The following is a 14,957-nucleotide window of genomic DNA, read 5'->3' as shown; positions in this document are numbered from 1 at the left end:
CTCATCAAGGGGATGACCTTGTGACTCTCCATGGAGAGGCCCATAAGCATGTCTGACTTTGCTGAATAAATGCCACTTATTTTCATTATTGTTCAACATAAGATTTTCAAAGCACTTTCAAGTACTAGCTTGTTCCAGTCTTTATGAGGTAGGTGCTGCTGTTCATTCAATTTCCCATGTGTGAAAAGACCCACCAAGAGGTGGTAAACATCTTGCTCAGGGTCACATCCCTAGTACACATCTGAGGCTGGGTTTGACCTTTGGTTTTCCTTACTCCAACCCAAGGACAGTATCCACTGTGCTACCTTATTGCATGTCAAACTAGACATCAGGATGGACGACATCTAGAGTAGTGGGCAGATACCACAATACATAGTATGTTTTAACTTAACAACTGGACTGTTTTCTCTTGATTTGGACTTGCAGGTTTAAGGGGTTTGTGTGCATGACTGAAGAGTAAGGCTTTAGAGGACAAAGAAAATGAGGCCACTTAAAGAAATGGATCAAAACTCTAAGCTCTCATTGGGAAAGGCATTTAACTTCCCTCGGCCTCAGTTTCCTTATGTGTAAAATGGCGGAATGGACTATATATGGCTCTGATGTCCTTACCAAATCTGGGTGTATGATGCTAATGACCTACTACCGAGCTGCCACCTTTTACTGATAGATATTTCTCAAGATCAAATTATAACTGAATAAATAGCACTATAATAAAGGAAAATACCCTAAGCTAAAATATTCCTTAAGTAATAGTTTTGACGAGGGCTTGATGTCCTATGTGAAGTTTATATAGCAAAGAAGGCCTAAAGAACAGCACTGGGGAAAGCAAGCTCCCCCTATAATAACATACAGTGGCTTTTTATTAAAACACTTCATCTACTCAGTCCCTGTTTAATAAAATAAGGGTTATAGAACTTTAAAAAATATGAATGTATGGAGGTCATGTGTCTAGACATTATTAATATCCATAACAATAGATTCCGGAATTCATGAGAAGTAATAAAGTGATTATCTATAGAGAAAACTTGGACAATATATGCTTTACCAACACGTTCTTGACAATATAACTGACGAAAACATGACATATACATATATAGAGAGATTTATATTAGAAATTAATTCCACATGACAGTAACAAGTATATTGAATATTTTATTATAAATTGTGCTCCTGTTATGGCACACAAAAAAGCAAATATAAAAAGAAGCCTAAGTTCCTGCACCAAGACCAGGATCATAAACCACAACATTCTGACCACATTGGCTAGAATTCAAGTCAGTAATTCTATTCAAAAAAGCATTTATTAAGTACTTACTATGTGCCACATGCTGTGCTGATCAATGGGAACATGAGAACAAAAAAGGAAATGTGAAAGAAAAAAAAACCTTGCCATTAAGGAGCTTACATTCTAAAGGATAGAAACAACATGTATACAGATTAGTCAATATAGCATGTATGAAAAAATAATCTGAGTGTGGTGCACTAACAGCTGAAGAATCAGGAATGGCCCCATGTCATATCAATCACATGCCTTCCTTCATTCTTTCTTCCTTCACCCATCTCATAAGAATAGTAGGCCTTCTCTTTGTCAAAATTAAGCCCTTCCAGGGGAAACTAGACCAAAAAGAAATTGGAAACAAAATAATCTCATCCTAAAGAATGAATGGGTGAAACAGCAAATCATAGACACAATCAATAATTTCATCCAAGAGAATGACAATAATGAGATAATATACCAAATGTGTGGGATGCAGCCAAAGTGGTAATAAAGGGAAATTTTATATCTCTAGATGCTTACTTTCATTAAAACAGAGAAAGAGAAGATCAAGAAATTGGGCTTGCAACTAAAAAAGCTAGAAAAAAAACCAATTAAAACCCCCCAATCAAATAACCAAACTTGAAATTCTAAAAATAAAAGGAGAGATCAATAAAATTGAAACTAAAAAAAGTATTGAATTAATAAATAAAACTAAGAGTTGGTTTTATGGAAACACCAGCAGTCTAGAGAAACCTTTAGTTAATTTGATTAGAAAAAGAAAGAGGAAAATCAAATTGTTGATCTCAAAAATGAAAAGGGAGAACTATCCACCAATGAAAAGGAAACTAGAGCAATTATCAGGAGTTCCTTTGCCCAACTTTATGCCAATAAATTTGACAACCTAAGTGAAATGGAGGAATACCAACAAAAATATAGATTGCCCAGATTAACAGAAGAGGAACTAGATTACTTAAATAGTCCCAATTTGGAAAAAGAAATAGAACAAGCTATAAATCAACTCCCTAAGAAAAAAATCCCCAGAACCAGATGGATTTACATGTGAATTCTACCAAAAATCTAGAGAATAATTAACTCCAAGATTATATAAACTATTTGAAAAAATAGGGGATGATGGAGTCATACCAAATTCCTTTTATGACACAGACATGGTACTGTTACCCAAACCAGGTAGGTTGAAAACAGAGAAAGAAAATTATAGACCATTCTCCCTAATGAATATTGTTGCTAAAATCATAAATAAAATGTTAGCAAAAAGATTGCAGAAAATCATCCAGCGAATAATACACCATGGCCAAGTAGGATTTATACCAGGAATGCAGGGCTGGTTCAATATTAGGAAAACTAAAAGCATAATTGACTATATCAATAATCAAATTAACAAAAACTATATGATCATCTGAACAGATGCAGAAAAAGCATTTGATAAAGTCCAACACCCATTCTTATTAAAAACACTACAGAGTAAAGGAATAAATGGACTTTTCCTTAAAATAATCAGTAGCATCTATTTAAAACCATCAGTAAGCATTATATGTAATGGGGATAAACTAAAACCAATCTTAATAGGATCGGGGTGAAACAAGGTTGCCCACTATCACCATTACTATTCAATATTGTAATAGAAATGCTAGCCTTGGCAATAAGAGAAGAAAAAATAGAAAAAAAAAAGACAAAATTAAGCCCTTTTCATGGACCCTTGATTCCATGTCATTTTCTCTAGCAAATTAGCTCGTCTTCAGTCTCTCCTGTCTAATGCTCCCTGCTACCTAAAACAACTAAAATGTTAACCCTATATTCTTACTTGATCTGTGCATCTTCATTCATTATCATCCTACGTCACTAGTGTCAGACAGGGCCTCTAATCCATACATTAGGATCCTGTTTATGATAAAATGTAAGATTATCAATATTTCATTGTATTTATTTTTTAAAAATATTTTTCTGTTACATTTCAATTTGTTTGGGTAGCACTTAGGAATGTTGTGGACCCATGGTTTGGTATTTCTGTTTATCTCACCTCCCTTTCATGACTTAACTCAGTGAGAAAAGCATTTCTATTAGGTGCTTCTCTTTTCTTCTCATATTCATTTCAATTGATTTCTGACCTCATCATTTAACTGAAATCACTTTCTGTAGTTCCCTCTTTTAATTGTCAAATCCAAATGGCCTCTCTTTACTCCTCATCCTTCTTAATCTCTCCATAATTTTAAATAAATTAAATAAATAAAACTCTTCTCTCTTATCCTCTTTTCTCTGAGTTTTCATGACACTTCCCTCTCTGTTCTCCTATTTGACTGCTCCTTGCTTACTTGTGCTGAATCTTCATCCAGGTCATGTCCAGAAATGTGGGTGGTTCTCAACGGTTTCTCTTGACCCTTATTCTTAATCTCCCTTTTGTCTTTCTTGCTTTGTGATCTCATTAGCTCCCATGGATTCAATTATCATCCCTATGAAGATGCTTTTCACATCTCTGTATTCAACCTTAACCTCTCTCCTGACCTTTAGTCTCAGGACATTTCAAACTGGATGGCTTTTAGACCTCAAATTGAACATGTCAAAATTTGAGCTCTTTGGGAACTGATACAACGATTTGCAATTATGCAAATAAAGTGGCTAACATGACTGTACCCTTTGACCCAGAGATTCTAATGCTATATCTCTTATACCCCAAAGTAAAAGTTATACTCCCCAAGGAGATCAATTTTTAAAAGGCCCTATATATATATATATAAATATTGGTAGTAACTCATGGTAACAAAAACCTAGAAACAGAATAGATGTTCGTTTATTTAGAAACATCTAAATAAATTGTAATATACTAACATAGGAGAAAATTACTAGAAAAATTCAACTTGTACTGATGATGAAATCAGAGAATCCAAGAAAATGTAAAGAAGGATCATAACCATCTAGTTATTCAGAACAACACCTACAAAATAATCAAAAGTGAATGTTGCAAAATTACCAAAAAAAATTACATGGCTTCAAAAAGGTGATGATAACTTTCCTCACCTCCTTTACAGAGGTGGGGGTCCATAGTTGCAGAACATCATGTATGTTATGAATTTTTTTCAAAGTATTATTTATTTGTGGTTTTTTTTCTCTTTTCTTTTTACTTTGAAAATTGTTACATGAATGTGATTCTTTAGGAGCACAGAAGAGAAGAGATGCAGAGAAAAACTTATACTGTATAAAAACAAATGACATGAATGAAATTTATTTTGAAAAAAATTGACCTTATTGTCTTTCCCTTCATACCTTCCTTTCTCTCAGACATCTCTGTTACTGTCTAAGGTACTTCTGCCTTTTTTAGGTATTTAGGTCCAGTCCACAACATAGAAGCTGACGGTATATCTTCAATCCCTAATTGTCTCTCAAACTCTGTATCCAATCTACTGTGATTCTACCTTCCCAGCTATTCTCTAGTATAGACTTTTGAGGCCATTCTTATTGTACTTCATCCTCTCAGCTACCAAAATGATATTCCTTCATTATACATGTGATCATGACGTTATCCATACTTTTTGCCACTCTCCCCACATGATAAATATCAATGCCTCCCTATGGCCTCCAGGGTCCAAAAAAAAAAAAAAAAAAAAAAAAAAAAAAAAAAAAACTTCTATGTGGTATTTCAAGCTCTCCAAAACCTGTCCCTTTCTTACCTTTCCATCCTACATTCTATCACCTTACTCCTTACAAATGCTCTGGGATGCAGTCTGGCTTCATTGCTGTTATTTGAACATGATACTTATTTTACAAATTCTGAGCATTTTCATTGGCTGTCTCTTATTCCCAGATCATTCTCTCTTTTTGTTTCTATCTCCTGGTTGCTCAAATAAAAGCTAACTTTTAAAAGAAGCTTTTTTTGATTCTCCTCAGTACTGGTGCTTTCTTTCTGAGGCTACTTCCAATTCACCCTGTACATGTATTAGAATTTTTTGTTTATTGTCCCACCAATTCCTTGAAAGCAGGGACTGTTTTTGCCTTTCTTTGTTTCCCTACTGTTTGTCACAGTTCCTCATATATAGCAAGTGCTTAATAAAATGCTTATTGATGATCATCAAGGGAATTTTTTATTTGTATCAATTTGTTTATAAAATGGGTTTTCTTTTTCTGCCTTTCTCATTTAGGAGATTAAGGAGATTAAGGGAAAGAATGTAAGCAACAAAATAAATTTTTTTCACTTGAATAGTATTTTTCTAATTATATGTAATGATAGCTTTCAGCATTAATTTTTGTAAGATTTTTAATCTCAGTGTTTTTCTTCCCCCTCCTCCTCCTCCTCCTGCCTTCCTCAAGACAGCAAGCAGTCTGATATAGGTTATATGTGTGTAATTGTTTTATTAGAATATTGTCATATTAGTCATGTGGTGAAAGAAAAATCAGAACAAAGGGGAAGAAAAAACAAAAAAGTGAAAATAGTCTTCTTTGATATGCATTCAGTCTCCATAATTCTTTCTTTGAATACATATCAAATTTAATGTTAAAAAATGAATGCAAGAATGACTCTTGATCTATAGGATGTGGCACTTGAGTTTAACTAGGTATTCTAGAGGTGGAAGTTAGGTGAGATAGCATTCTTGGCATGGGAGAAGGTGTCAGAACCAGCTTCGCTATAGGAGATGGCATGTCATATATATAAAAACAATAAGTAGATGAGCTTTGATGGTATGTTGAGTGTGTGAGCGCAAATAATGATAAATAAGTCTAGAGAGGTAGATAAGTGGCCGCATGGGAAGTGTTTCAATTAAGAAGAGTGTTTTTTGTCCTAGAGGGAATGGGTTCCCCCAGTGAAACATCATGAAGAGAATGTCATACGTAGTTCCATATGTACATTAGAAGCGTGCTCTGAAGCTGCACCACACACTGCTACCTTTGTAATGGTACTGTAGAGACATCTAAAAGAAGATGGAGTATATAACTTTCCACTGATTCTTTCTGGCCACTTTGTAATTTCAAACTAATTCTTGATTGAAATGAAATATTGTCCATTTCCCCTTGTTTTTCTTGTTCTATGGTAGCTTTTTCAGCAGGTTGGAGAGGGGAAGGGCCAGAATGTGTTGATGACCTGATGCAGTGCAATGGTTGTTTACTGTGGCTCTTTTTGATTTGACTACTTCCACAGCATGAAGAAGAAGCTGGTGGAGCTTTCTACATGGTAACAGCCTGGAGAACTTACAGACATCCTTTTTCAAGACATTTCAATCTTCTCTCTAGATTGCCAGTCCATCACCTATAGAAAGGTCAGTCTGTGTTTTATGACTTTTTCATCAACAATTTTTAGGTGTTCATAGAAGGAGTTATAGAATTTAGGGTTGGAAGAGTCCTTAGAGGTTATCAAATTCAACCTTTTTATCTTACATATCAGGAAATTCCCACTCAAAGAGGAGAAGCTGCCACAATGATGCAAGAATAAACATTAACACAAATTATTAGTGATTTTGAATCTGAATTCACTCAGGATGGCATTTGGGAAAAAAAGAAAAAAAAACACCCCACATTTTCACAGTTGCTGACTCTGATCGCATTAAACAAAGGGGCAGAATATGTGACAAGCCTTGAATTGAGACCACTGTTGCACATCTCAGATGGCTCAACTGCATACTATGGTATTAGCTGAACAATCAACTTGCTAGAGGCAAAAGTGGATGTGGGAACAGGAAACTGTCCCAAATGAATGGTCTTTATATCTGCTAGAAACAATGGGCTAAAAGGACTTCTTAACCTTGATAAAGTTCCTAGTTGGTGGTAAAAGAACAGGTAAAAGCTCCCATATTCAATGGGAACCTGATATTTTTGCCATTTGAATAGTTACACAGACATCACTGTATTACTTTAAGAACCATTCTCTTAGGCTCTGCTGACAGAAGTTAAAGGATAACTAAAAGGTCTAACTTCCTAGAAAAATGTTTTGCCTTTACCCTATAGATAACAAAGATGTTATCTGTGGTAAAATTCCTACGATTTGGTTTTGAGCTTTTATCATTGCTCAGACAATTTAAGTCTTGAATTCATAAAAGCCCAGGGGGACCACTTCTGGGTATATGTTACACAAAGGCTTAAAACAGGAATGCCCCATATATACCAAAATTTACCAAGGCAGTCACATCTTGTGGCAACAGAAAAGTAGAAATAAAGTGGGAATTCATTAATTGGGGATTGGCCAAATAAATTGTGGTATATGCATATAGAAATAACATATCATTGTACCATGAGAAATGATGTGTATGATAATGAAAAGAGACGTGGTAAGCATTGTATGGACTGATGCAGACTGAGGCGAGGAGAATGAAGAGAGCAATATGCATAAAAAATGCTGTGGTATTAAGGGGAAAAAATGCTGAGCTGAAGCTGAACAGTGCATCATTCCAAGGAATACTATTGTGTAATAGACAGGGAGCTGTCCTGGATTCCAGGAAAATAGGACTACCTCTGGCTCATGAAGACTGTTGACCTGGACAAGTCACTTAAATTCTCTGTGATCTAGTCTAGACAATTTTTGAAAACTCTTAAGCTGCACTGATACAGGAAATTTCCTACTCTCCCAATGAAATCACAAGTCCATTCTCCATTTCTTGTCCCTTCTTGATCATGGAAAAGAGATGAGAAACATTCCACTTCCTCCCTCATCCTTAAAAATCTCTGAACCTTAAAAAATCCTCCTTTAATGCACTCATCTGTTCTAGTTATCATCTTATATCCCTTCCATTTCATGGCTAAACCATCTCAAGAAAGCCATTTATACTAATTGATTTCACATCTTTTCCTTTCACACTCTTAACTCTATATAGCCAAGCTGCTCTCCTCATCTTTCAACTGAAATCTTTTTCTCAATTACTAATGATCTCCTTTTCTCAATCCTCATTCTTTGTGAATTGGAAACAAAGTAGGTATGAATGAGATGGTATCAACATAAAGTATACATGAAGAACATAATGTAAATGAAAAGATTAGGAAAAGGCAAATGAATTTTGAGAAACTGAAAAAACATCTACAATGCTCTTAGAAAAATGCACAAACTAAAGGTTATTAAAATTAATTTTGAAAAAAGAAAATTATCACATTGGAGTGGTTTTCTAGTAAAATTTATTTACTTGTTGATGACATTTTTGTGTTGTCATTATAATTGTAGTGCCTTAGGCCCACATAATATGCAGCCACATTTTCAAGAACATGGGCAGATGGTATCTGAACTGTCTCACCAAGAATAGTAATATATACTATAATATGTAACTAATAAAAGAAAAGTTCAGGATTAACTCTACCCTTGATATTAAAAATAACTATCTTATTTTGTGGATATTAGCATTTAGTAACCAAATAATCAATTATTTAATATATACTGTTTTTAAAAATATGTCTTCTTTGTATGTGCTCAGGTCCTACAGAAGTTCTTACTTGAGGGGGACACATTATTTATGTGTCCCCCTCAAAAAATAATTGTGATTGATGTGGTGTTCTCTGCACTTCCAATTTTGACCATGTTTCTCATGCATTAGTCAGTGATGTCTTCTTATGATGAATTCTTTAAAACTATTCATTGGCCTTGGTGAGCATCAAAGGCACTTTCATAGTTAGCAGAATGTAACTGAACTGGAAGATAGAAAAATACAATCATTTGTAAGTCTTTGCAATTGCTAGAAAACAGATAAGACTTAATCTGATAAGGTTTTACAAGGACTTCCTTAGAACTTTCCTGTTTGATGGAAGGCATCCAGGCCATCTCAGTTCTGTCCTACTTCTCTTCCTGCCTCTTTAGATAGCTTTGCCTCCATGGCTCCATCCTCTAACATCCTCCCCACATTCTCTCTAGCCACTGTCCTTAACCACTTTGTCTTTGATACATCCTTCACATAATGTACCAGTCAATGACCACGGTTTAGATGAGCTGCCTCAATCTCAGTAATGCTGCTTCTCAAATTACTCTAGGGAATTTGGTGTCACTAAAATAAAGACAGGACATTGTGAAAGACACAAGAAAAATATCTTCCCAGTAGCATAGAATAGTGTTGAATTTAGAGCATGATCATTGACAAAGGCAGCAGGGGTATAACTCATAGGACCAACTTTGTAATCAGGAAGATTTAGGCCAAATCCTGCTTTTGACCTGAGCTTTGTGATCACAATAGCCTAACCTCCTATTGGCTGCAGGCAGTTGTAAGTTATATGGTTTTTAAATTCTATAATCTGATTTGTCTTGGTGGAGGGAGTTTCCATGTAGGAATTTCTCCACAGTGATGAAATGCTATCGATCTACATAGGAAAGTTGGTGAGCCTACTTTTGATAATACATGATGGAAACTCCTCTTAGTTTCAAAGCATTTATAGGAACTCTGTGACTACTTTTTGCTTGGTTACTGCATGGTGCTAAAAAGCTCTTATATTTGGCAGCTAAGTGAGAATTAAATATGCATATATAAAACATAAATGGATGACATCTCTGTTCTCCATCTCTCTCTCTCTCTCTCTCTCTCTCTCTCTCTCTCTCTCTCTCTCTCTCTCTCTCTCTCTCTCCATCTCCTCTTCTCTCCTTCTCTCCTTTACTCCCCTCCCATCGAGGAAAAAAAAGGACCACTGTAGAGCTTCTAGTGGTAGAAAGCTGAGAATGCATCGTTTGCCTGGTTTTCTGCCTCTGCTAGGTTTATTTTTGCTCAAAGTGAATGAATATTAGAATTAAGAACAGACAAGGCTATGATCTTCCATGCTTCCAAAGGTGCTGGGGTTCTCACAGTATTAAAGTGTGAGAGGAAAGAAGGTAAAAGTATTGAATATTGACTGACTTTTCAAGGATTTTAATTAAGAAGAGGGTTACTATAAAGTGATAGCCTGACAGGATGGTTGAATCAAGTGAGTCTTTTAAAGATGATGAAGATATGGATGTGTTTGTGGGCAGCAGGTAAAGAGCCTGTAGGCAGGGAGAGATCCATATTAGAAGGAGAAATTCCTTGGAGAAGATAAGAAGGAATAGAATTAAGGGTGTCAAAGGAGTTTATCTTGGCAAGGGAATGGATCTCTTCTTGAGAGAAAGAGAGAAAGCAGAGGAAATGCAATCCATATGAGATGATGAGGGGAGAAGGAAAAGCTTTTAACAAATGGCCTCATTTTCCCCCTGAATTATGAAATGAAGTTCTCAGCTGAGAGTATGGACAGAGAGAATTCTGTGGGGGGTTGTGCATAGGTGAAATGATTTGGATGGTTATTTGAGAAGGCGCAAAGGGCTTGCTTTGCTCATACATTTGTGTGCTTACTCTCATACATACTTATGTTTTAAAGACTATCCCTGAGGAAGAATGTTCAAGAAGTGCTTAATACCCTCTGACCTTAAAGAAAGTTAAGATATAAACCCAAGTATTCTAAAGAGTCTTTAATAGAATTTAGCTGCCAAAATGATGCCTGATATAAATTTAAGTCATTTGCAAATGACTTATGGCAAAAAAAAATTTAAATACCTTGTAAGTGCTCGAATTGCATAAGAGAACAATTTGACATATTTAACTCACTGGTATACACTGCTCAGAAGAAAAGCCCTTCTTTTGTCTTTAATCTTACCATCTTATTCCCTTATGATTATTTAAAATTTAATAAAACCCCTTATTTCCACTAATGTATTGTTGGTGAATAATGACTGACCCTGGCTGAGTTTGTCCCAGTTTATATGCTCTATTATAATTAGATCATTATCCAATTAACCAATTAATTCAATAAACCAATCATTATATCACTAGGGAACCATTATTTGTGGTAAGATTAAATCAGTCATACTGAACTAGAGAACTATTAATCATTACGCTAAACTAGATAACCATTGTCTTATCAATTCCACTGAGTTAGCATCTTGTAAGAATCCTTGTTTCAAGTACAAAGTTCTGGCCCATAACACCTTTTGATCTGACTTTTCTGTGCATCATGATGAATATGGAAATATGTTTAGATGATGATTAAGAACATTGCACATGTTTAACCTATACTGGATTGTTTGCTATCTATGGGAGTGGGGTAGGTGAGAAAAAAATTTGGACCACAAGGTTTTACAAAGGTGAGTGTTGAAAACTATCTTTGCTTATATTTGGAAAAATAAAAAGCTATTAAAAAAGAATCCTGGGAGGTAAGATTGTTACTTGTGATCCCTTTTCACCCAAGAATTTTTTATGTCACCTGGGTATACAGGTGTAGAAACCAAACATTTACAGAAAATAAATCAGAATTTTGTAAATCCCACATTCATTTGCAAAACCCCATGTGGATAAGAAGCTGGAGTCTAACCAAAGTCAGGTTCCATGGTATTATCACCTCTCTGTTAAACAGATTCAAATATAAACCCACTAGGTATAAGTCTCTAAGCATAAGAAAAAAGAAAAGAAACAGCTTCTTCCCTTAAGGAGTTTATATTATTCTAGACACAGTGCAATTTAATATTATATTAGCTTTTAGCTAACATATCACACTGTTTGGTATTTCTATATCTCTTGTCTTCAGTGGCCTGGCGTGAGCAGCTTATGTTGTTAATGTCTTCGTTTTCTTGCCCAGTACTTTGTTGTCTTTGGTAATGTTTTTAGGATGCTTCTGGCAGTATCAGTTGTACCCATGTGAATTATCAGAAGTCATTAGTACTAATCCACTTTGATAAATCTTATGAGGTTCTCTGTCATGTCTTAGATATATAAACTGGTAAGACTCTGTTGTTGTTATGAAGTCCAATAGCTCTCTTAGTATTCCCAAATTAAAAATTCATTTAAGCTCCTCCTCTAATTCTTGTTTTAATTCTCCTAGGACTTGTGTGTCAGCTTTATTTTAACTGGAGGCTTTGCCTGTAGATCTTTTTGACTCAATGTCTTCTTCGGGGTTTGCATCTTAAGCTTCCCTATCAACAAGATAGCTCTTTATGATTGTTTTTTGTTTCTTTTTTTGTGTGCCCATTCTTCCATCCTATTTCTTGACATTATACTTTATGTTCCTGTCAGGCTCTGCTCACTTATCGGGGGATAATGAGAGTATGTCTACTCTGACTTTCTGTCCTCTTATGCCCTACTGTGCTTTTTTAATAGTTCCAGCTGAGGAACTGCAAGCTTTCAGTGTTTTCCAAAGTAATGTAACTGCCCTCTTAATACTGAATTCTTCATGTTCCTAATCTATTGGCAACTAGTTTTATAGGACTGTTCTGTTCATTTTCCCATTACGGGCCCTTGTTTAATTTTCTATATATGCCTTTTTACAATTTAAACTGTTGATGAGTTACCTTTCTCTCTACCTCATTCTCTTTAGATATCTGCTCCTGTTACTGCATTGCAGTTGTTTTTCTTTGGACTTTTGGAGTTTCATTATTGAGTACTTCCCATTCTTGATAGGCTGCAACTCTCTTGTCGAATTATAGTCTATGCCACATATGCAAAAATTTTTATAGAAGCCTTTTTTGTAGTGGCAAGGAACTGAAAACTGAATGGATGCCCATCAGTTGGAGAATGCCTGAATAAGTTATTGTATATAAATTGGATGAAATATTAATGTTTCTATAAGAAATTATCAGCAGGCTTATTTCAGAGAGGCCTTGAAAGACTTAAATGAACTTATGCTAAGTAAAATGAGTGGAACCAGGAACTCATTATACATGACAACAAGAATATTTGATGATCAACTGTGATCATCTTTTCAACAATGAGATCATTCAGGGCAATTCCAATACATTTGTGATGGAGAGAGCCAGAGAGAGAAGGGTGGGAGTCTGCTTGTGAGTCACAACATAGTATTTTTACCTTTTTGTTGTTTGCATAGTTTTTTTCTTTTTCATTTTTCCCTTCTGATCTGATTTTCCTCTTGTGGCATAAATTTGAAAATAGGTTTAGAAGAATTGCATATGTTTAAAGTATACAGGATTGCTTGTTGTCTGGGGAGGGACAGAAAAAATATGGAACATAAGGTTTTGCAAGGATGAATGTTTAGTACTATCTTTGCATGTATTTTGAAAAATAAAAAATATTATTTATATATTTATATATTATATTATATTATATATAATTATATAATATTATTTTTAAAAATTAAAAAATGATTTACCCATACTTTCTCAGAGTCTTTTAAAATGATCTTTCCCCATGTGTCATTTGCATGACTTTCTTTTCATTTATCACAGATTGGAAGATGAGGTAGTCTCTTTTCTTCCAGTGTTCACCTTGCTTCCACTTCAGTAACCATATCTCCTTTCCAATCTTTACATGTTGAATTCTTGCTAGAAACTAGGAAAAATGGAAATAAACATTGAAAGTACATAATAGAAATAGTAGAGAAAATATTTAATTAATTAAAATGAAAACAAACTTTAGTACCCTAAGACCCATTCAAAGATTAAGATATCCACCTCTGTTCAAATGAATGGATATATGAGTTAATGATCCCAGTCGTCATCCTTTTTTCATACTTCTTTCCTATCTATGCACATTTTCACATTTCTTATTTAATAGTTCATCCAGCTCATATTTGAATATGAATACCATCTCAAATTGGGATTTCATGCTCCTTGCCCAGCCCTACTCCAAACTAATGAGGTAATGTTCAATTCCAATAAAGTTATCAGCCATCTTTCCTCTGAATGAGTTATTTTCTATTCTGAAAGGAAAGATTTGGGTACATTCAGGTTAAGTCTGCTTTAGTATTTTAGAACCTACCACAGGCCCAAGTTATTTATTCTTCATGGTAATAAAGAGAACCACACTTAGCCTTTTTTTTTCAATATGAGGTATTAATGATTGGAAAGCACTTTCAAAATGAAAAGCAAGCAGTCAGTCTTTCGAAGGCAAGTGGGTCTTGGAGAATGTGTTAGTAGCAGTGCATTTGTATGGGTAGTGCTTGGTTGAGCCTAGGGTAATAGCTATTAAGAACAAGTTTCACATATTTAAAGCTATCCATATCTATAATGGACTGCCTTTGTCATTATAAGTCTTCAGTGTAAGCTGGGCTAGTGATGTTGTACAGGGAGAGGTTTATTCCAGTGCAATTTGAAATGGATGATCTCTGAAGTCCTTTGTGATTCTGATATAGTATAAAGAGTACATTTGGATTTAGGAGCAATTTTCATTTGGGCGGCCTCTGTCATAATCCTCACTCTTTCATTAATTAACCATATGAACTTGGGTAATATGTTCTACTTTTGCATGCCTCAGTTTCTTTATCTATAAAATGATGAGGATGAAAGAATATAAGGGGAAGGACTCTTTATTTGACATGAAATTCTTAGAAACTGATAAAATAATTTAGTAAAAATAGACATCTTATGTCTCATACCATAATGAATTCCTGAATATACATTTTATATGAATATAAACGTTACTAAATGTTTTTAATTTGAGGAAAAATAAAGAAAACACCTTCCCAACTCTGGATAAGGGTAAAATACTTAAACAATTGAAGACTGAAAATGATCATAAAAGGTAAAATAGATTGCATGAAAAAATGCATGAACAAAAGTAATTCATTTAGCATGAGATCCACAATTCTCATGTGAGGAAAAATACCCTTGCATCATATGTTTCTAATAAAAGTATGATATTTAAGAAATAAAAGCTGTATGAGGAATTAACACAAATATTCAAGACTTAAAAGACATTCCCTAATAGATAGTCAAATGATATAAATAAAAACTTTTCAAAGAATTACAAGCTCTAAATAGCCAAATAGCATTTTACTC

General features: G+C 34.6%; 1 long non-coding RNA gene across 3 annotated transcripts in view; it reads left to right on the top strand.

Annotated features, from left to right (window-relative positions):
* LOC141548286 (uncharacterized) overlaps positions 1 to 14,957 on the top strand; it is a 370,078-nt gene that overhangs the window by 210,526 nt on the left and 144,595 nt on the right. For all 3 annotated transcript variants that reach the window (XR_012483881.1, XR_012483882.1, XR_012483880.1), the window contains one exon: positions 6,405 to 6,522. This is a non-coding gene — a long non-coding RNA (uncharacterized LOC141548286). The remainder of the gene's footprint in view (positions 1 to 6,404; positions 6,523 to 14,957) is intronic.

Source organism: Sminthopsis crassicaudata, chromosome X (genome assembly GCF_048593235.1).
Source record: "Sminthopsis crassicaudata isolate SCR6 chromosome X, ASM4859323v1, whole genome shotgun sequence".
In the NCBI taxonomy this organism is placed as follows: domain Eukaryota; kingdom Metazoa; phylum Chordata; class Mammalia; order Dasyuromorphia; family Dasyuridae; genus Sminthopsis; species Sminthopsis crassicaudata.
Note: the sequence above shows the minus strand (reverse complement) of the source record. Positions and strands in the feature narration are given on the sequence as shown.